The sequence below is a fragment of the Ascaphus truei genome, unplaced genomic scaffold, assembly GCF_040206685.1.
Source record: "Ascaphus truei isolate aAscTru1 unplaced genomic scaffold, aAscTru1.hap1 HAP1_SCAFFOLD_1577, whole genome shotgun sequence".
Taxonomy (NCBI): domain Eukaryota; kingdom Metazoa; phylum Chordata; class Amphibia; order Anura; family Ascaphidae; genus Ascaphus; species Ascaphus truei.
The window spans coordinates 54752-77609 of NW_027454468.1; the positions used below are offsets into that span (position 1 = coordinate 54752).

Consider the following 22858-nt stretch of genomic DNA (forward strand, 5'->3'; position numbering starts at 1 on the left):
TTGACAGTATGTTGTTCTGGTAATGTGCACAATTATTATTTATGGGCTACACACCACAGTGCTGGACATATTCTGTTAACTTCAACTCTACTCCTAACATGGAGATGTCTTCCTGGTGTTACTGATTCAGTACATCATATGCACAGTGTGGTTATGATATGATGGATTGATTTAATGAACCCACCAACCAATGATGACATCTGCATCATCTTCTGTAAAGTGCAGCTACAGCATGATATTATCAGCATTTGGTGCGGTATAATCAGAGGTATCTATGTGCTTTTGTGCCTGTTTTAAGTCCTCCAGCTTAACGCCCCTACACCTCCCACTACACAGGCATACTTACTTATGCATACACTGACATCTGGCATACCTACACACACCCCAGGGCCACTTCCTTCCCCTGATGTCAGGGAGAGGATGGGCATGCAGAGTGCAGTAAGTCTCCACGTTACTCTGGCCAACAGTCTTGGCCTACCTCCAGCATCTGTCACCCACAACATCTGTTCCCTCCTTGTAAAGTGCTGAACTATCTCACCTGGGTCAGTGCTATAGCTGATCACAGTGCCCGATCAGGATGTCACTGTGACAGGCAGCAGTGCAGATTGACCGGTCAATCAATGCAGTGCCGCAACATATGCACTAAATGAGATTTCCGTGCCCCCAGTCAGGTTACTCCCTGGGCAGTGACCCTGCTCACACCCTCCCCTAGTTCCACCTCTGATCACAATTATCTCTCTTGGAGAGTGTAGCAAATTGGAGTTGGGGGAATCTCACCTCTGCCATGCATGGTCACAATCTGGGCACAGGACCCAAATAGTGGGCAATGTGGCACTTCTTACAGTAGAGAATAAGTAACTTTATTCTTTACTTGTGTATTAAGGACCTTATTTGCATTAAATTCAGTCCACATGGGACCAAGACTTTCTGGCTTACTGAACAAAGTGGAATTGTTTCGTAGAGGGTGGAGAATTGTATTTTATCTGAAATTACCCCCTCTGCACAAAATACAAACAATTATACCCATACAAGTACCTTGTGGAAGTTGTTGCCCTCTATCTTCCTGTGGTCTCTCCCTGTTTCTCACCGTGCCTCCTCCCATTTCCTTGCACCTCTGCGTCTCCGCATATATCCCTATACTCAGAGCCGGCTCCGGTCAGTGACATGGGATGCCCAAATATGAGCATACCCATATATGGGCATCCATGCCACTGACCGGAGCCCGCTCTGTTGCGGATATGGAGAGAGACTGGGAGATTTACATCCCCTTATAATTCATATGGTGCATAGTACCGGCACGTATTGTTTTACCGGTACTGTGTACCTTCCTACTTTCACACTGGTACAGTATATGCTGCAGTGGGACTGAGAGGGATATATTGGTAACACATAGTCATTGTTGGGGGAATTCAATCCATTTTGAAAATAGTAATGAAATGTTTTTAACTTTTCTTTTTTTTCAGTAATGAAGAATGAAACATTTCTGTTAAAATTGAATTGGAGGTGAACTGGATTCATCATCAACTCTGCACCAGTGTGAATTGATGTTCTTTAATGTTCTGATAAGGTACATGCAACATCTCTTCCTCAACCCCTGCACCACTCTCTGCCTCTTGCCTCTCTCTCTCCACCTCCCTGCTAAGCGTATTAACCCATCTAATGTAATCCACATTCCATGTCTCACTTTACTCTTCACTTCTCACGTGCCCTCTGGAATGTCTGCTCTCTGACTAACAAGGTCTATTTGTACATGACCTATTCTGCTCTCATCATCCACCACTTCTCATTCCCCTCACCCCTGTCCTACTCGATACCTCAGCTTAATTGAACTCTCTCCTCTGACATCTACCCTTATCTCTAACCTCTCCTCACTTTCTGCTTAAACTAACTATCTTGTTAACTTTTACAATGCTATCATCTCCTCCTCCTCCCTCCTCCATTATATATTTATATGCCCCTTCTAGGCTCTGACACACTCATCCCTCTAAGGCCATGATTATCATGGGCACATGCTTGGTCATCCACAGTGCGTGCGAGCGATGCAGAGCCGCCTCGGACCTCAGTGCAGGGATTGCTGCATACCCCAGCATCTGTCACCCACAAACAATACACACACTAATACTCCCCACAATACACACTATAATACCTCCTCAATACTAATCTCTCCAATAATATTATAGCTCCAAACACAATATACACAACACCCTTACACAAGATACACAATCTAGTACTCTCCTCTGCACCTCTACACACAATATAATACTCCCACACACACAATATACACACTACCCTCCTACCCCCATAAAATACAACCAATAATACACACACACTTTGTGGATGTTGGGACCAGCTCCCGGCATGCACCAGTGAAAGAGAGAGGCCCGCAGAAGCTCGGAAGAACTCCCTCCATCCGTGCCTTCCTCCGTTTCACATCTTCTCCCTGTCTCTCTCCCTCCCTTTCCTTGCATCTCCCTGCGTCTTTACGTATACCCAGTCAGTGACGGCTCTGGTCACGTGATGCCTTAATATGGGCTTATCCATATATGTTCATCCACGTCACTAATGTGATGCCCGCACTGTTGCGGAGCTGGTACTTACGACGCGCACTTATTGTTTTTTCAGTACTGCGTACCTGACTCTACCGGCCTACTTTCAACACTAGTACAATAAGTGCTTCACTACGAGTGAGTGGGGAATATTGGCATCACACAGTCACTGTTGAATATGCCATTCAATCCATTTTGAAAATAGTAATGCAATGTGGTTTTGTTTTGTTTGCTTTTTGCAGTAATGAAGAATGGATAAGTTATATTAAAATTAAATTGGAGGGGAACTGGATTCAGCATTTCATCATGAACTCTGCACTTGTGAGAATTTACCTTCTTGAATGCCCTGAGAGGTACACGCAACTTTAAGACTATAATCTGCTGTGCAAGCTTTCGTGCTATACCTCCCCCTCAGGTTTTGATTTATACATTTGCTCCCTCAAGTCATGTCCTCTAATATTTGAAAGCTCTCTCCTAGCATTTTCTCTCTACCACAGAACGTCATCCCAATGTAACCTCTCTCTTGTTCTCTCTGCTTGCTGTTTCCTCACTTTTCTGTTAAACTTTTCTAATTTCTCTAACTTCCACACTCCTGCTTTTATCCACATGTTCTCCTCTTTCCTTCCCCTACCTTTGCATGTGTCTACACACTGCACCATTTGTACAGACCTCTATTGCAGCTATTTCTGCACTGCTCAATGAAAAGCACTCATGTACATCCTATTCTCTGCGCCCCCTCTCTCTGCGCCCCCTCTCTCTCTGCGCCCCCTCTCTCTCTGCGCCCCCTCTCTCTCTGCGCCCCCTCTCTCTCTGCGCCCCCTCTCTCTCTGCGCCCCCTCTCTCTCTGCGCCCCCTCTCTCTCTGCGCCCCCTCTCTCTCTGCGCCTATCTGTCTCTCTCTACACCTATCTCTGTGTCTCCTTCTATGTTTGCTGATGTGTGGGATATCTCTTATAATCTTGAACCTGCTCATATACACATCGGGTCTCCCTGCCTCTGCCTCCCTGCTAAGAGTGTTAACCTATCTAATGTAATCCACATTCCTTTCCTTACTTTTCTCTTCCCTTCTCCTATGCCCTCTGGAATGTCCGTTCTCTGACTAACAAGGCTCTAGTTGTACATGACCTCTTCTGCTCTCATCATTCACAATCAGTCATTCCCCTCACCCCATCTTACCTGTCCCACTGATTTTCCTCTGCTTAATTAAACTCTCCTCTGACATCTACTCTAACCTCTCTGCTCTCTCTCTCTCTTTCTGCTTAAACTGACAATCTTATTAACTCTTACAATGCTATCCTCTATATGCCCCTTCAAGCTCTGACACACACGTCCCTCTAACCCACACCCTTGGCTAAATTCCCAAACATGTTCATCACACTTCCACTCACTGTTCTTAATGCCTATGAAGGAAATCTCACACTTGATGTTTGATTTTTCTACAGTAAAAATGTCTCCAGTCCTGTATAAAGCTGCTCTCTGGGGCCAAACCACACTACTTTTTTTTCCACATTCATCAACACACAAATTTAATTTACGCTGTCTTTTTTCCCCTGTATTTGACTCCCTCCACTAACCTTCTTCTCACACTTGCCATCCTTCCTTCACTTCTCCTCAAGCATTTGACTACTTCAGAGGCAAGGTGGATGCCACCCACAAGGAGATTCCTTCTGTCCCTTCCCCCTTCTCTCCTTCTACCTAATTCTCCTTCTGCATTTGACTCCTTTTCTTCTCTTACAGAGCTGGAAGCTAATCATCTTCTCTTCTCCCTCTACCACATGCCCTCTAGATCGTATCCCCTCACACCTTACTGCATCTCTTAGTCCCCACTCTCACCCACATCTTCAAGTCCTCCCTATTCTCTGGCTCTTTACCCTCTTACTTTAAGCCTGTAGTGGTCACCCTTTTCTCAGAAACAACCTACACCCTATGTGCCTTACTAACTACCGCCCTGTATCCCTCCTGCTGTTTGTCTCCTAATTGCTAGAATGTCAACATTCTTAAATCACATTCCCTCCTGGATCCTTTACAACCTGCCTTTCGTACAGCTCGTTCTACAGACTGTGCTTAAAGCAAATTCCCAAGGTCACTTTTCCCTACTAATCCTACTTGATCTATCTGCTGCGTTTGATGCTCTCAATCACTCTCCTCCTTCATATTCTAAACTCTCTCTTGGTATCCGTAACACAGTTCTATCCTGGTTTTCATCATAACTTTCCTGTCACACATTCTCCATCTCTGTTGCTAACATGTCTTCGTCTTCTATTGATCTGTCTGTGGGTATACATCAGGGCTCTGTTCTGAGATCTCTCTTTCTCTCTACATACTATCATTTGGTGACCTCATCAACTCTTTGTGACAATCCTATAAATAACAAATACAAATATCAGGTCATGGGAATAAGTGATTTGGACATAAAAGTAACATTTCGGAAGTGTGGACAACTAATACATCTTGTAGATTGCCTTTACAGTGTGATGTCATTGATTCAGTAGATTGTGTGCAGACCAGGACTGCAGTACAGTGTCACTCACATGGATGACTTGCGTGGTAGAAGCTCAAGAACAAGGATGTCAAACTCCAGTCCTCGAGGGCAGCAAACAGGCCAGGTTTTCAGGATATCCCTACTGAAAACCTGGCCTGTTTGGGACCCTCGAGGACTGGAGTTTGACATGCATGCTCTAGAAGGAGCACAGCTGTGGGTGGGAGGTGGATTTGCTTTGCATCAAATGGTTTGGAGCAAGGTTTATTGTATGTATTATCATAATAACAATGCAATGCTTAACTTTTATTTCAGGAGGGATGACTGCAGAACAGAAGTGAATATTGAAGCCATGTGTTCCTTTTCTTGCAAAAGAGAAAATTTGAAGGACAGTTGAAGAGAAGGAAAATTACTACACAGAGACAGATAAGCAATGTGTATATTTCTCATTTACCATTTAGTATTTGTCGTTTTATTGACTCCACACAATCCGGCTGCTACGGGTTTCACATTGAATATTTTCATCTCTACTCTACCCCTTCCTGTGATCTGAACCATGCAAGTTTTCGTTGATTCAATACATCATGAGTAGAGGGTGGCTACAGTATGAAGTAAAGACCCAAGGACCACATCTACTACCATTCATAACAAGAACATGTGCAGTAGCGCACAGCTGCAGTTCTATGTGATTGTTATGAAAGGTTGAGGTGGTTCAATTCTATGAATCTGGAGTGGGATGGATCCTGTTTGCATCATATGGTTTCATCTAGGCCAGTAGATTATATAACTCTCAGTACAGGTTACACATGGCATCAGTATTAGTGATTTAAAGAGGAGGAAAGCTTCAATGTGGAGAACAAAGCCAAGTAATGTTGAAGTTACTCCTTTTACCATTTACTTGGTCAGTCTGTACTGTCTACTCCCCACACAGCTGCTAAGGATCTTCCATTTTAAATACTTTCACCTCCTATTCTGCACTGCTTTGCTGCCCATTATTCAGAGATGCGTTCCAGTCATGTTTACCACTCTGAATCTCTCTGCAGTCATTGGTTCAGCACATCATGGGTAGAGCATGGCTACAGATACAGCAAGCTATTATTATTTTACCGGCTGATCATCCATAATATTGCATTAAAACATAGAATATCACTTAATTTCCAAAAGATTCAGTGATGCTGATAATGCAGAATCTCACAACATTTCCCATCATAATGCCATAATGCACCAGTGGGAGAAATAATCCTTGCTATATCTGTACATTGTGTGACGTATTACCTCCATGACCATTGAGAGCAAGTACATCTTCTGTATAGAGCGGCTGTGTTATGATGCAGTTATTGATCATCATTGACATAATCACAAGAATCTTATGCAAAGGGAAATTGTCCGCAGCGAAGTGAGATTTCAGCCCCCAAACGTCTGTAATATTAATGCAATGTCTTACTTTTGTTGCAGTGAACACTGAAGAGACGGATCTACTACAACACTGTACAGGATGAGCATACGCTACAAGCAGCAAAATGATCTTGCAGTTGACAGTATGTTGTTCTGGTAATGTGCACAATTATTATTTATGGGCTACACACCACAGTGCTGGACATATTCTGTTAACTTCAACTCTACTCCTAACATGGAGATGTCTTCCTGGTGTTACTGATTCAGTACATCATATGCACAGTGTGGTTATGATATGATGGATTGATTTAATGAACCCACCAACCAATGATGACATCTGCATCATCTTCTGTAAAGTGCAGCTACAGCATGATATTATCAGCATTTGGTGCGGTATAATCAGAGGTATCTATGTGCTTTTGTGCCTGTTTTAAGTCCTCCAGCTTAACGCCCCTACACCTCCCACTACACAGGCATACTTACTTATGCATACACTGACATCTGGCATACCTACACACACCCCAGGGCCACTTCCTTCCCCTGATGTCAGGGAGAGGATGGGCATGCAGAGTGCAGTAAGTCTCCACGTTACTCTGGCCAACAGTCTTGGCCTACCTCCAGCATCTGTCACCCACAACATCTGTTCCCTCCTTGTAAAGTGCTGAACTATCTCACCTGGGTCAGTGCTATAGCTGATCACAGTGCCCGATCAGGATGTCACTGTGACAGGCAGCAGTGCAGATTGACCGGTCAATCAATGCAGTGCCGCAACATATGCACTAAATGAGATTTCCGTGCCCCCAGTCAGGTTACTCCCTGGGCAGTGACCCTGCTCACACCCTCCCCTAGTTCCACCTCTGATCACAATTATCTCTCTTGGAGAGTGTAGCAAATTGGAGTTGGGGGAATCTCACCTCTGCCATGCATGGTCACAATCTGGGCACAGGACCCAAATAGTGGGCAATGTGGCACTTCTTACAGTAGAGAATAAGTAACTTTATTCTTTACTTGTGTATTAAGGACCTTATTTGCATTAAATTCAGTCCACATGGGACCAAGACTTTCTGGCTTACTGAACAAAGTGGAATTGTTTCGTAGAGGGTGGAGAATTGTATTTTATCTGAAATTACCCCCTCTGCACAAAATACAAACAATTATACCCATACAAGTACCTTGTGGAAGTTGTTGCCCTCTATCTTCCTGTGGTCTCTCCCTGTTTCTCACCGTGCCTCCTCCCATTTCCTTGCACCTCTGCGTCTCCGCATATATCCCTATACTCAGAGCCGGCTCCGGTCAGTGACATGGGATGCCCAAATATGAGCATACCCATATATGGGCATCCATGCCACTGACCGGAGCCCGCTCTGTTGCGGATATGGAGAGAGACTGGGAGATTTACATCCCCTTATAATTCATATGCTGCATAGTACCGGCACGTATTGTTTTACCGGTACTGTGTACCTTCCTACTTTCACACTGGTACAGTATATGCTGCAGTGGGACTGAGAGGGATATATTGGTAACACATAGTCATTGTTGGGGGAATTCAATCCATTTTGAAAATAGTAATGAAATGTTTTTTACTTTTCTTTTTTTTCAGTAATGAAGAATGAAACATTTCTGTTAAAATTGAATTGGAGGTGAACTGGATTCATCATCAACTCTGCACCAGTGTGAATTGATGTTCTTTAATGTTCTGATAAGGTACATGCAACATCTCTTCCTCAACCCCTGCACCACTCTCTGCCTCTTGCCTCTCTCTCTCCACCTCCCTGCTAAGCGTATTAACCCATGCCCTCTAGATCGTATCCCCTCACACCTTACTGCATCTCTTAGTCCCCACTCTCACCCACATCTTCAATTCCTCCCTATTCTCTGGCTCTTTACCCTCTTACTTTAAGCCTGTAGTGGTCACCCTTTTCTCAGAAACAACCTACACCCTATGTGCCTTACTAACTACCGCCCTGTATCCCTCCTGCTGTTTGTCTCCTAATTGCTAGAATGTCAACATTCTTAAATCACATTCCCTCCTGGATCCTTTACAACCTGCCTTTCGTACAGCTCGTTCTACAGACTGTGCTTAAAGCAAATTCCCAAGGTCACTTTTCCCTACTAATCCTACTTGATCTATCTGCTGCGTTTGATGCTCTCAATCACTCTCCTCCTTCATATTCTAAACTCTCTCTTGGTATCCGTAACACAGTTCTATCCTGGTTTTCATCATAACTTTCCTGTCACACATTCTCCATCTCTGTTGCTAACATGTCTTTGTCTTCTATTGATCTGTCTGTGGGTATACATCAGGGCTCTGTTCTGAGATCTCTCTTTCTCTCTACATACTATCATTTGGTGACCTCATCAACTCTTTGTGACAATCCTATAAATAACAAATACAAATATCAGGTCATGGGAATAAGTGATTTGGACATAAAAGTAACATTTCGGAAGTGTGGACAACTAATACATCTTGTAGATTGCCTTTACAGTGTGATGTCATTGATTCAGTAGATTGTGTGCAGACCAGGACTGCAGTACAGTGTCACTCACATGGATGACTTGCGTGGTAGAAGCTCAAGAACAAGGATGTCAAACTCCAGTCCTCGAGGGCAGCAAACAGGCCAGGTTTTCAGGATATCCCTACTGAAAACCTGGCCTGTTTGGGACCCTCGAGGACTGGAGTTTGACATGCATGCTCTAGAAGGAGCACAGCTGTGGGTGGGAGGTGGATTTGCTTTGCATCAAATGGTTTGGAGCAAGGTTTATTGTATGTATTATCATAATAACAATGCAATGCTTAACTTTTATTTCAGGAGGGATGACTGCAGAACAGAAGTGAATATTGAAGCCATGTGTTCCTTTTCTTGCAAAAGAGAAAATTTGAAGGACAGTTGAAGAGAAGGAAAATTACTACACAGAGACAGATAAGCAATGTGTATATTTCTCATTTACCATTTAGTATTTGTCGTTTTATTGACTCCACACAATCCGGCTGCTACGGGTTTCACATTGAATATTTTCATCTCTACTCTACCCCTTCCTGTGATCTGAACCATGCAAGTTTTCGTTGATTCAATACATCATGAGTAGAGGGTGGCTACAGTATGAAGTAAAGACCCAAGGACCACATCTACTACCATTCATAACAAGAACATGTGCAGTAGCGCACAGCTGCAGTTCTATGTGATTGTTGATGAAAGGTTGAGGTGGTTCAATTCTATGAATCTGGAGTGGGATGGATCCTGTTTGCATCATATGGTTTCATCTAGGCCAGTAGATTATATAACTCTCAGTACAGGTTACACATGGCATCAGTATTAGTGATTTAAAGAGGAGGAAAGCTTCAATGTGGAGAACAAAGCCAAGTAATGTTGAAGTTACTCCTTTTACCATTTACTTGGTCAGTCTGTACTGTCTACTCTCCACACAGCTGCTAAGGATCTTCCATTTTAAATACTTTCACCTCCTATTCTGCACTGCTTTGCTGCCCATTATTCAGAGATGCGTTCCAGTCATGTTTAGCACTCTGAATCTCTCTGCAGTCATTGGTTCAGCACATCATGGGTAGAGCATGGCTACAGATACAGCAAGCTATTATTATTTTACCGGCTGATCACCCATAATATTGCATTAAAACATAGAATATCACTTAATTTCCAAAAGATTCAGTGATGCTGATAATGCAGAATCTCACAACATTTCCCATCATAATGCCATAATGCACAAGTGGGAGAAATAATCCTTGCTATATCTGTACATTGTGTGACGTATTACCTCAATGACCAATGAGAGCAAGTACATCTTCTGTATAGAGCGGCTGTGTTATGATGCAGTTATTGATCATCATTGACATAATCACAAGAATCTTATGCAAAGGGAAATTGTCCGCAGCGAAGTGAGATTTCAGCCCCCAAACGTCTGTAATATTAATGCAATGTCTTACTTTTGTTGCAGTGAACACTGAAGAGACGGATCTACTACAACACTGTACAGGATGAGCATACGCTACAAGCAGCAAAATGATCTTGCAGTTGACAGTATGTTGTTCTGGTAATGTGCACAATTATTATTTATGGGCTACACACCACAGTGCTGGACATATTCTGTTAACTTCAACTCTACTCCTAACATGGAGATGTCTTCCTGGTGTTACTGATTCAGTACATCATATGCACAGTGTGGTTATGATATGATGGATTGATTTAATGAACCCACCAACCAATGATGACATCTGCATCATCTTCTGTAAAGTGCAGCTACAGCATGATATTATCAGCATTTGGTGCGGTATAATCAGAGGTATCTATGTGCTTTTGTGCCTGTTTTAAGTCCTCCAGCTTAACGCCCCTACACCTCCCACTACACAGGCATACTTACTTATGCATACACTGACATCTGGCATACCTACACACACCCCAGGGCCACTTCCTTCCCCTGATGTCAGGGAGAGGATGGGCATGCAGAGTGCAGTAAGTCTCCACGTTACTCTGGCCAACAGTCTTGGCCTACCTCCAGCATCTGTCACCCACAACATCTGTTCCCTCCTTGTAAAGTGCTGAACTATCTCACCTGGGTCAGTGCTATAGCTGATCACAGTGCCCGATCAGGATGTCACTGTGACAGGCAGCAGTGCAGATTGACCGGTCAATCAATGCAGTGCCGCAACATATGCACTAAATGAGATTTCCGTGCCCCCAGTCAGGTTACTCCCTGGGCAGTGACCCTGCTCACACCCTCCCCTAGTTCCACCTCTGATCACAATTATCTCTCTTGGAGAGTGTAGCAAATTGGAGTTGGGGGAATCTCACCTCTGCCATGCATGGTCACAATCTGGGCACAGGACCCAAATAGTGGGCAATGTGGCACTTCTTACAGTAGAGAATAAGTAACTTTATTCTTTACTTGTGTATTAAGGACCTTATTTGCATTAAATTCAGTCCACATGGGACCAAGACTTTCTGGCTTACTGAACAAAGTGGAATTGTTTCGTAGAGGGTGGAGAATTGTATTTTATCTGAAATTACCCCCTCTGCACAAAATACAAACAATTATACCCATACAAGTACCTTGTGGAAGTTGTTGCCCTCTATCTTCCTGTGGTCTCTCCCTGTTTCTCACCGTGCCTCCTCCCATTTCCTTGCACCTCTGCGTCTCCGCATATATCCCTATACTCAGAGCCGGCTCCGGTCAGTGACATGGGATGCCCAAATATGAGCATACCCATATATGGGCATCCATGCCACTGACCGGAGCCCGCTCTGTTGCGGATATGGAGAGAGACTGGGAGATTTACATCCCCTTATAATTCATATGGTGCATAGTACCGGCACGTATTGTTTTACCGGTACTGTGTACCTTCTTACTTTCACACTGGTACAGTATGTGCTGCAGTGGGACTGAGAGGGATATATTGGTAACACATAGTCATTGGTGGGGGAATTCAATCCATTTTGAAAATAGTAATGCATTGTTTTTTACTTTTTTTTTTTTGCAGTAATGAAGAATGAAAAAGTTCTGTTAAAATTGAATTGGACGTGAACTGGATTCAGCATTTCATCATCAACTCTGCACCAGTGTGAATTGACGTTCTTTAATGTTCTGACAAGGTACATGCAACATCTCTTCCTCTACCCCTACACCACCCTCTGCCTCTTGCCTCTCTCTCCACCTCCCTGCTAAGCGTATTAACCCATCTAATGTAATCCACATTCCTTGTCTCACTTTACTCTTCCCTTCTCACGTGCCCTCTGGAATGTCTGCTCTACGACTAACATGGTCTATTTGTACATGACCTCTTCTGCTCTCATCATCCACCACTTCTCATTCCCCTCACCCCTGTCCTACTCGATACCTCAGCTTAATTGAACTCTCTCCTCTGACATCTACCCTTATCTCTAACCTCTCCTCACTTTCTGCTTAAACTAACTATCTTGTTAACTCTTACAATGCTATCATCTCCTCCTCCCTCCTCCTCCATCATCTATATGCCCCTTCTAGGCTCTGACACACTCATCCCTCTAAGGCCGTGATTATCATGGGCACACGCTTGGTCGTCCACAGTGCGTGCGAGCGATGCAGGGCCTCCCCGTCGCCTCGGACCTCAGTGCAGGGATTGCTGGAGCGACAGGCATGCGCTAACTTTGCCTTCTGTTGCGTGCTTACTATAGACGCAGCCTAACCCATGCATTGGTTTAATTCACAAGCACGCTCTCATCACACTTCATCACATCACACTGCTGCTCTTAACACCTATGGAGGAAATCTCACAGTCTGATTTTCTACACTAAACCTTTGTCCTGTTCTGTAAAACTCTGCTCCTTTTTTTAAGGTCAAACACTACTTTTTCCTCACTCATCAACACTCCAATTTCATTCACACTGTCTTCTATGTATTTGAGTCCCACCACTGACTTTCTCCTCCCACTTAACATCCATCCTTTATTTCTCCTCAAGCCTTTGCTCACTTGAGGCAAGGTGGATGCCATCCACAAGTAGATTCGTTCTCTCCCTTCCCCCTCTCTCTTTTTCTATCTAGATCTCATTGCACTCTTGACTCCTTTTCTCCTGTCACAAAGCTGGAACCTGATCTTCTCTTCGCCCTCTACCACATGCCCTCTCAATCCTATATTCTCACTCTCACCCACATCTTCAATTCCTCCATATCCTTTGGCTCTTTCAACTCTTCCTTTTAAGCATGCAGTGGTCACCCCTATTCTCAAAAATAACCTTGACCTTGTGTGAATTTCTAACTATCGCCCTGTATCCGTCCTACCATTTGCCTCCTAATTGCTAGAACGTCTTGTGATCTCCCGTTTGATCAACATTCTTAAATCACATGCTCCTCTGGGCCCTTCACAATCTGCCTTTCCCAATGTAACCAATTATGTACATAAAGAAAATTCCCAAGGTCCATTTTACTTACTAATCCTGCTTGATCTCTCTTCTGCTTTTGATACTGTCAATCACTCTTCTCATTCATATTCTAAACTCTTTCTTCGTATCCGCAGCAAACTTATATCCTGGTTTTCATCATACTTCTCCATCACACATTCTCCATCTCTGTTGCTAACGTGTCTTTGTCTCCTGTTGTTTTGTCTGTTGGTATACCTCAGGACTCTGTTCTGGGACCTCTCTCACTACATACTATCACTAGTTGACCTTATCAACTATTTTGGCCCTTGATATCATCTCTATGCAGATGATACACACACCTATCCACCCTACCGTCACTCCTGCAATTTAGTTCCTAGTTTCGGGTCGCCTCCTGGCTATATCCTCCATGGATGACACTCTTCTGCCTTAAACCTAATGTCTAAAACTGAGCTCCTCATATTTCCCCCTAAATCTGGCCTAATATCACCTTTCTCCATCGCAGTAAACAGTACTACCATCATCCTGTCATGAAAGCACATTGCCTAGGAGTAACATTTGACTCTTCCCTTTCCATCTTCATTCACGACACTGGCTAAAGTTTGTCGATTCTTTCTCTGTAATATTTCCAAGATTTGCCCTTTTCTCTGTCAATCTACTGCTAAAACGCCAATGCATGCCCTTATCGTATGGGTTAACATACTGCTAACAGGGCTCCCTGCTTCACAACTTTCTCATTTGCAATCTATCCAAAACTCTGCTGCTTGAATAATTTCCCTTTCTCCCACAACAGTATCTGCTCATCTCCTCCTCCTCCTTAAATCCCTCTCCTTGCTTCCCATCAAGTTTCAGATCACCTACAAAGTTCTCCTCCTTACCTTTTTGTTAAGGTTCTCTATTAGTGGTGTACCGAGTACCCGGCGTTACCCGACACATTTCCAGCTACCCGGACATTACTCGAAACCGGCCACTGAGAAGTGGACTTGGCCGGGTAATACCCGGCGTCGGGTAATGTCAGGGCAGCTGGAAATAATCTTTTATACTTACCTTTCCTAAGACATCTAGGATCAGCAGCAGCAGTCCTCTGATGTTGGCAGCATCAGAGGTGTCTTCACCTGGCGGGGGGAGCTGCAGGAATCACTTCCACAGCACCGAAGCAGGTAAGCTGTGTCTGTGAGCCTGCAGCTCCCCCGCCGGCTGAAGACACCACAGATGCTGCCACCGTCACAGGACTGCTGCTGATCCTAGATGTCACCGCCACCCGGAAGGTAAGTGCCAAACCGTGTACCCGACCGGGTAGAACCTTTCATTTTGGCCGGGTACCCGTTACCCATTTTTTTATAGTTGAGGACCCAGTCCAACACTATTCTCTATTCATCTGCTCCTTCCTACATATCATCTTTGGTCTCGTTATGCCCTTCCTCGTCTCCTAAGCTCTACTAATAACTGTCTCCATTATACTTCTTACACCTCTACTGCGCACTCGCTCTCTTGCCTGAAACCCTTTCCCATCAATTTACCTGTGAAACTCACACACACTCAGTATATGCCAACATACCCTCTTCCACCCACATTTAAGATCAACCTTAAAATTCACAACTTAAATGAAGCATTTCAATAGCTTTTACTCATTGCTACTGTCACTCATTCAGTCACTAACTATTGTTCCCAAGAAGTGCTTTATACTACAAGTACCCACCATTAAGGACAAGCATTGTCATCTACTGCACTTGTTCCCCCACCTGTTGTCTCTCTGTAAGTCTCCTTACATTTCTCTTAGATTGTAAACTACCCAGGACAGGGATTTACTTTCCTATTGTCTGTTTTTGTTTGTTGAACTTATTGTATAATAATTTCCTGTACTTTTTGGTCTCTCTTGTAAAGCGCTGAGTACACAATGGGTGGTATATAAATAGAGATATATGCAGAGTCTAGAGACAAGGCACACGTGTATAGGTAGCTACAGTTTATCCGGGACCGTATGCATCCTTGAAGTGCCTGTCCCAGTTATTTTCTATTGATTGCAATGTAGGAGTGTCTGTCCTGTCTTATTTTTTTTATTATTATTATTATTATTATTATTATATATACAAAGATATATACAAAGATTGTTTCCTGTCGTTAGCATGACATTGTGTGACACAGTGTGATGTCATTGATTCAGTAGATTGTGTGCAGACCGGGACTGCAGTACAGTTTCACTGACATGAATAACTTGTGTGGTAGAAGCTCTAGAAGGAGCACAGCTGTGGGAGGGAGGTGGATTTGCTTTGTATCACATGGTTTGGAGCAAGGTTCATTGTATGTATCGTCAATAATAATTATAATAATAATAATGCAATGCTTAACTTTTTTATTTCAAGAGGAAAGACTGCAGAACAGAAGTGAATATTGAAGCCATGTGTTCATTTTCTTGCAAAATAGAAAATTGAAGGACAGTTGAAGAGGAGGAAAATGACTACACAGAGACAGATAAGCAATGTGTATATTTCTCATTTAGTATTTGTCGTTTTATTGACTCCAAAAAATCCGGCTGCTAAGGGTTTCGCATTGGACATATTCACCTCTACTCCACCCCTTCCTGTGATCTGTACCATGCAGATTTTTGTTGATTCAATACATCATGAATAGAGTGTGGCTACAGTATGAAGTACTGACCCAAGGACCACATCTACTACCATTCATAACAAGAACATGTGCAGTAGCGCACTGCTGCAGTTCTATGTTATTGCTATGAAAGGTTGAGGTGGTGCAATCATATGAATCTTGAGTGGGAGGGATCCTGTTTGCATCATTTAATTTGATCTAGGCCAGTAGAGTATATAACTCTCAGTACAGGTTACATATGGCATCAGTATTAGTGATTTAAAGAACAGAAAAACAGGAGTGGAGAACAAAACCAAGTAATGTTGAAGTTACTACTTTTTACTATTTACTTGGTCAGTCTGTACTGTCTACTCCCCACACAGCTGCTAAGGGTTTCCATTTGAGATACATTCACCTTCTACTCTGCACTACTGTGCTACCCTCTATTCAGAGATGAGTTCAAGTCATGTTTACCACTCTAAATCGCTCTGCAGTCATTGATTCAGCACATCATGGGTAGAGCATGGCTATAGATACAGCAAGCTTTATTTTACCCTAATATTGCATTAAAAAATAGAATATCACTCAGTTTCCTACAGATTTACTGATGCTGATAATGCAGAATCTCACCCTCCCATCATAATACACCAGAGGAAGAAATAATCCTTGCTATATATGTACATTGTGTGACATATTGCCTCCATGACCATTGATGGCAAATACATATTCTGTATAGAGCAGCTGTGTTATGATGTAGTTGTTATTGATCATCATTGAGATATAATCACAAGAATCTTATGCAAAGGGAAACTGTCATTAGCATAGTGGGATTTCAGCCCCCAAACTTCTGTAATATTAATGCAATGTCTTACTTTTATTGCAGTGAACACCGAAGAGACGGATCTACTACAACACTGCACAGGACAAGAGTATACACTACAAGCAGCAAAATGATCATGCAGTTGACAATATGTTGTTCTGGTAATGTGCACAATTATTATGTATGGGCTCCACACCACAGTGCTGGACATATTTTGTTAACTTCAACACTACCCCTACCATGGAGATGTCTTCCTGTGATTGGTGTTACTGATTCAGTACATCATATGCACAGTGTGGCTATTATATGATGGATTGATTTAATGAACCCACCAAACACTGATGACATCTGTATCATCTTCTGTAAAGTGCATCTACAGCAGGATATTATCAGCATTTGGGGTGATATAATCAGAGGCATCTATGTGCTTTTGTGCTGGGTAAAGTCCTCCAGCTGAACCGCCCCCCGCCCCCCACCCCCCTACACCTCCTGCCACACAGGCAAACTTACTTACACACACAGCACACTTACTTATGCACACTGACACTTGGCATACCTACACACACACACCCCACAGCCACTGGCATGCATGCAGAGTCCTGGGCATGCAGGATGGGCATGCAGAGTACAGAATATCTCCACCTTGCTCTGGCCCGTACTCTTGGCCTACCCCCAGCATCTGTCACCCACAACCTCTGTTCCCTCCCTGTAAATTGCTGCACTAACACACCTTGGTCAGCGCTGCAACCGATCACAGCACCGGATCATGTCACTGTGATAGGAAGCAGTGCTAATTGACCGGTCAATCAATGCCACGTGGCAACATACGCACCAAAAGAGATTTCCATGCCCCCTGACAGGCTACTCCCTGGGCAGTGACCCTGCTCATCTTCCACCTCTGATCACAATATTCTCTCTTGGAGAGTGTAGCAAATTGGAGTTGGGGGAATTTCACCTCTGCAGTGCATGTAGAGTCCTGTATGCAGAGTACAGAAAGTCTCCACCTTAGTCTGGCCCGTACTCTTGGCCTACCCACAGCATCTGTCACCCACAAATAATACATACACTAATACTCCCCACAATACACACTTTAATACCTCCTCAATAATAATCTCCCCAATAATATTATAGTCTTAAACACAATATACACAATACCCCCTAACACAAGATACCCAATCTAACACTCTCCTCTGCACCTCAACATAATATACACACTATAATACCCTACACACAATATAATACTCCCACACACACACAATATACACACTATCCTCCTACCGCCATAAAACACAACCAATAATACACACACACTTTGTGGATGTTGGGACCAGCTCCTTGCATGCACCAGTGAAAGAGAGAGGCCTGCCATCCGTGCCTCCCTCCGTTTCCCATCTTCTCCCTGTCTCTCTCCCTCCCTTTCTTTGCATCTCCCTGCATCTTTGCGTATACCCAGTCAGTGACGGCTCCGGTCACGTGATGCCTTAATATGGGCTTATCCATATATCTGTTGCAGAGATGGAGAGAGACCTGGAGATTTTACATTTCCTTATAATTCATATTGGTACTTAGTACGGGCACTTATTGTTTTATCAGTACTGGGTACCTGACCGTACTGGCCTACGAGTGAGAAGGCAATATTGGCATCACACAGTTACTGTTGAATATGTCATTCAATCCATTTTGAAAATAGTAATGCAATGTGGTTTTGTTTTGTTTGCTTTTTGCAGTAATGAAGAATGAAAACGTTATATTAAAATTAAATTGGAGGGGAACTGGATTCAGCATTTCTTCATGAACTCTGCACTTGTGAGCATTGACCTTCTTGAGTGCCCTGATAGGTACACGCAACTTTAAGACTATAATCTTCATCAACTGCTGTGCAAGCTTTCGTGCTATACCTCCCCCTCCGGTTTTGATTTATACATTTGCTCTCTCAATTCATGTCCTCTAATATCTGGAGGCTCTCTCCTAGCATTTCTCTCTACCACAGCACGTCATCCCAATGTAACCTCTCTCTTGTTCTTTCTGTTTACTGTTTCCTCACTCCTCTGTAAAACTTTTCTAATTTCTCTAACTTCCACACTCCTGCTTTTATCCACATGTTCTATACACTTTCCTTCCCCTACCTTTGCATGTGTCTACACAAAGCACCATTTGTACAGACCTCTATTGCAGCTATTTCTGCACTGCTCAATGAAATGCACTCCTGCACATCCTATTCTCTTCCACCTTCCCTCATTCTCTACGCCCCCCTCTCAAAGCCCCCTCTCTCTATGTCTCCTCTCTCTACGCCTATCTGTCTCATTCTCTTGACGCCCTTCTCTCTCTACATATCCCTATCTCTGTCTCTCTCTACACCTATCTCTGTGTCTCCTTCTATGCTCGCTGATGTTGGGGGATATCTCTTATAATCTTGGACCGGCTCATATACACATCAGGCCTCCCTACTAAGAGTGTTAACCTATCTAATGTAATCCACATTCCTTTCCTTACTTTTCTCTTCCCTTCTCCTGTGCCCTCTGGAATGTCCACTCTTACTAACAAGGCTCTAGTTGTACATAACCTCTTCTGCTCTCATCAGTCACAATCAGTCATTCCCCTCACCGCATCTTACTGCACCGACACACTTTATTCGAGCAAATACCCGGTATGTACCTGGCAGATACCTGGAATGCGCCACTCCTCACCTCTGACAAGCCCCGTTGCATTTGCCTTCCCAGCCTGGGTTCATGCCTGGCTGATGGGCGGCTGATCTGTTAAATGATAATGATTAGGATTTAATAGGCTGCAATGCTTCGCGTGTCTACCAGATGGCATAAATTCATGAATTGTAATGCAGTCTATATATATATACTGTGCAGTATTGCAGCCAGCTGGAATAAAATGCTTCAATCCCTGCTTGGAAAATAACTCAATGCACTCGGGCAGAAAACAGTCACAAACCTCAATACACCCGGGTATACCCGAATTCGTGGGACTAGCCAAGCTCGAATAAAGTGTGTCGCCAGTGTACCTGTCCCACTGATTTGCCTCTGCTTAATTAAACTCTCCTCTGACATCTACTCTAACCTCTCTTCTCTCTTCTCTCTCTTTCTTTCTGCTTAAACTAACAATCTTATTAACTCTTACAATGCTATCCTCCTATCTATATGCCCCCTATAGGCTCTGACACACTCATCCCTCTAACCCACACCTTTGGCTAAATTCCCAAACACACTCATCACACTTCCACTCGCTGTTCTTAATACCTACGGAGGAAATCTCACACTTTGTTTGATTTTTCTACAGTAAAAATGTCTCCTGTCCTGTATAAAGCTGCTCTCTAGGGCTAAATACACTACTTTTTTCCACACTCATCAACACTCAAATTTAATTTACGCTGTTTTTTTTCTCTGTATTTGACTCCCTCCACTGACCTTCTCCTCCCACTTGCCATCCTTCCTTCACTTCTCCTCAAGCATTTGACTACTTCAGAGGCAAGGTGGATGCCACCCAAAAGGAGATTCCTTCTGTCCCTTCCCCCTTCTCTCCTTCTACCCAAATCTCCTTCTGCACTTGACTCCTTTTCTTCTCTTACAGAGCTGGAAGCTAATCATCTTCTATTCTCCCTCTACCACATGCCCTCTAGATCGTATCCCCTCACACCTTACTGCATCTCTTAGTCCCCACTCTCACCCACATCTTCAATTTCTCCCTATTCTCTGGATTTTTGCCCTCTTACTTTAAGCCTGTAGCGGTCACCCTTTTGTCAGAAACAAACTACACCCTATGTGCCTTACTAACTACCGCTCTGTATCCCTCATGCTGTTTGCCTTCTAATTGCTAGTGTCAACATTCTTAAATCACATTCCCTCCTGGATCCTTTACAACCTGCCTTTCGTACAGCACGTTCTACAGACTGTGCTTAAAGCTAATTCCCAAGGTTTTTCCCTACTAATCCTACTTGATCTATCGGCTGCGTTTGATGCTCTCAATCACTCTCCTCCTTCATATTCTAAACTCTCTCTTGGTATCAGTAACAAAGTTCTATCCTGGTTTTCATCATAACTTTCCTGTCACACATTCTCCATCTCTGTTGCTAACATGTCTTCGTCTTCTATTGATCTGTCTGTGGGTATACATCAGGGCTCTGTTCTGAGATCTCTCTTTCTCTCTACATACTATCATTTGGTGACTTCATCAATGCTTTTGGCCTTAGATATAATCTCTATGCGGATGATACACACACAAATCTATCCACCCCTGTTCTCACTCCTGCAATCCAGTCCCTACTCTTGGGTTGTCTCCTGGCTATATGCTCATGGATGGCACTCCACTGCCTTAAACTTAATGTCTAACACTGGGCTCATATTATCCCCTTTCTCCATCACAGTAAACAGTACTACCATCTATCTTGTCATCAAACATGTTGCATAGGAGTAACATTTGGCTCTTCAATTCCATCTCCATTCACATGCACGGCTATGGGTAAAATGTGTTGCCTCTTTCTCTGTAATATTGCCAAGATCTTCCCTTTCCCCTCTCAACCTACTGCTAAAACTCCAATGTATACTGTTATCCTATAGGTTATTTTAACATACTACTAACAGGCCTCCATGCTTCACAACTTTCTCCTATGCAAAACTCTGCTGCTTGAATTATCTCACTTTCTCCCACAACAGTCTCTGCTCATCTCCTTAAATCCCTGTCCTGGCATCCCATCAAGTTTTTGTATCACCTACAAAGTTCTCCTCCTTACCTTTTTGTTAAGGCTCTCCATTAATCTGCTCCTTCTTGCATATCATCTTTGATCTCTCGTTATGCCCTTGCTTGTCTCTTGCACTATAACCATAACTGTCTCCTGTAAACTTCTTTCACCTCTACTGTTCTCTCACTTGCCTGAAACCATTTTCCATCACTGCACCGTACATGTGAAACTTCCTCACACTCAGTATATGCCAACATAACCTCTTCCACCCACATGTAAGACCAATCTTAAAATTCACGACTTAAATCAAGCATTTAAAAAACTTTGACTCGTGGCTACTGTCCCACACCCACACCCACAGTCACTGCTAACAACTATTGTTCCCAAGATGTGCTTTCTACTAATTGTACCCACCATTAAGGACAAGCATTGTCATCTACTGCACTTCTTCCCCCAACTGCTGCCTCTCTTTAAGTCTTCTAACATTTCTATTAGATTGTAAAGTTCCCAGGGCAAGGATTTACTTTCCTATAATCTGTTTTTATTTGTCGCACTTATTTTTTAATTATTTTTCCCCTCTCCCCTAATGATATACATATAGGTTTTCCTGTCATTTGCATGACAGAGTTATTATGGTTAACTATTGCATCGTGTAGACTGCCTTTTCAGTGTGATGTAATTGATTCAGTACTTTGTGTGCAGACTGTGACTGCAGTACAGTGTCACGAACATTAATGACTTGTGTGGTAGAAGCTCTAGAAGGAACACAGCTATGGGAGGGAGGTGGATTTACTTTGGATCACATGGTTTGGCGCAAGGTTCATTGTATGTATGATCATAACCATGCAATGCTTAACTTTTATTTCAGGAGGGAAGAACAGTGAATATTGAAGCCATGTGTTTCTTTTCTGTCAGAAGAGAAATTTTGAAAGACAGTTGAAGAGGAGGAAAATGACTACACAGAGACAGATAAGCAATGTGTATATTTCTCATTTAGTATTTGTCGTTTTGTTGACTCCACACAATCCAGCTGCTAAGGGTTTCGCATTGGACATATTCCCCTCTACTCTACCCTTCCTGTGATCTGTACCATGCAGGTTTTTGTTGATTCAATACATCATGAGTAGAGTGTGGCTGCTGTATGAAGTATTGACCCAAGGACCACATCTACTACCATTCATAACAAGAACATGTGCAGTAGCGCACTGCTGTAGTTCTATGTGTTTTATTAAAGGTTGAAGTGGTGCAATCATATGAATCTGGAGTGGGATGAATCCTGTTTGCATCATATGGTTTCATCTAGGCCAGTAGAGTATATCTCTCAGTACAGGTTACACATGGCATCAGTAGTAGTGATTTAAAGAACAGAAAAAACAAGAGAAACTTCAATGTTGATAACAAAGCCAAGTAATGTTGAAGATACTCCTTTAACTATTTATTTGATCAGTCTGTACTGTCTACTCCCCACACAGCTACTAAG

At 43.2% G+C, this 22858-nt stretch overlaps 2 long non-coding RNA genes across 2 annotated transcripts; both read left to right on the forward strand.

The window, feature by feature from the left end:
* Window positions 1-2811: 2811 nt before the first annotated feature.
* On the forward strand, window positions 2812-6569 carry LOC142476402 (uncharacterized). The gene is made up of 3 exons (XR_012791651.1): window positions 2812-2899; window positions 5340-5459; window positions 6480-6569. It is a non-coding gene; the product is annotated as an uncharacterized LOC142476402 (long non-coding RNA).
* A 5316-nt stretch (window positions 6570-11885) lies between these two features.
* On the forward strand, window positions 11886-22665 carry LOC142476403 (uncharacterized). The gene is made up of 5 exons (XR_012791652.1): window positions 11886-12022; window positions 15649-15766; window positions 16755-16852; window positions 18419-18529; window positions 22247-22665. It is a non-coding gene; the product is annotated as an uncharacterized LOC142476403 (long non-coding RNA).
* The last annotated feature ends 193 nt before the right edge of the window (window positions 22666-22858 follow it).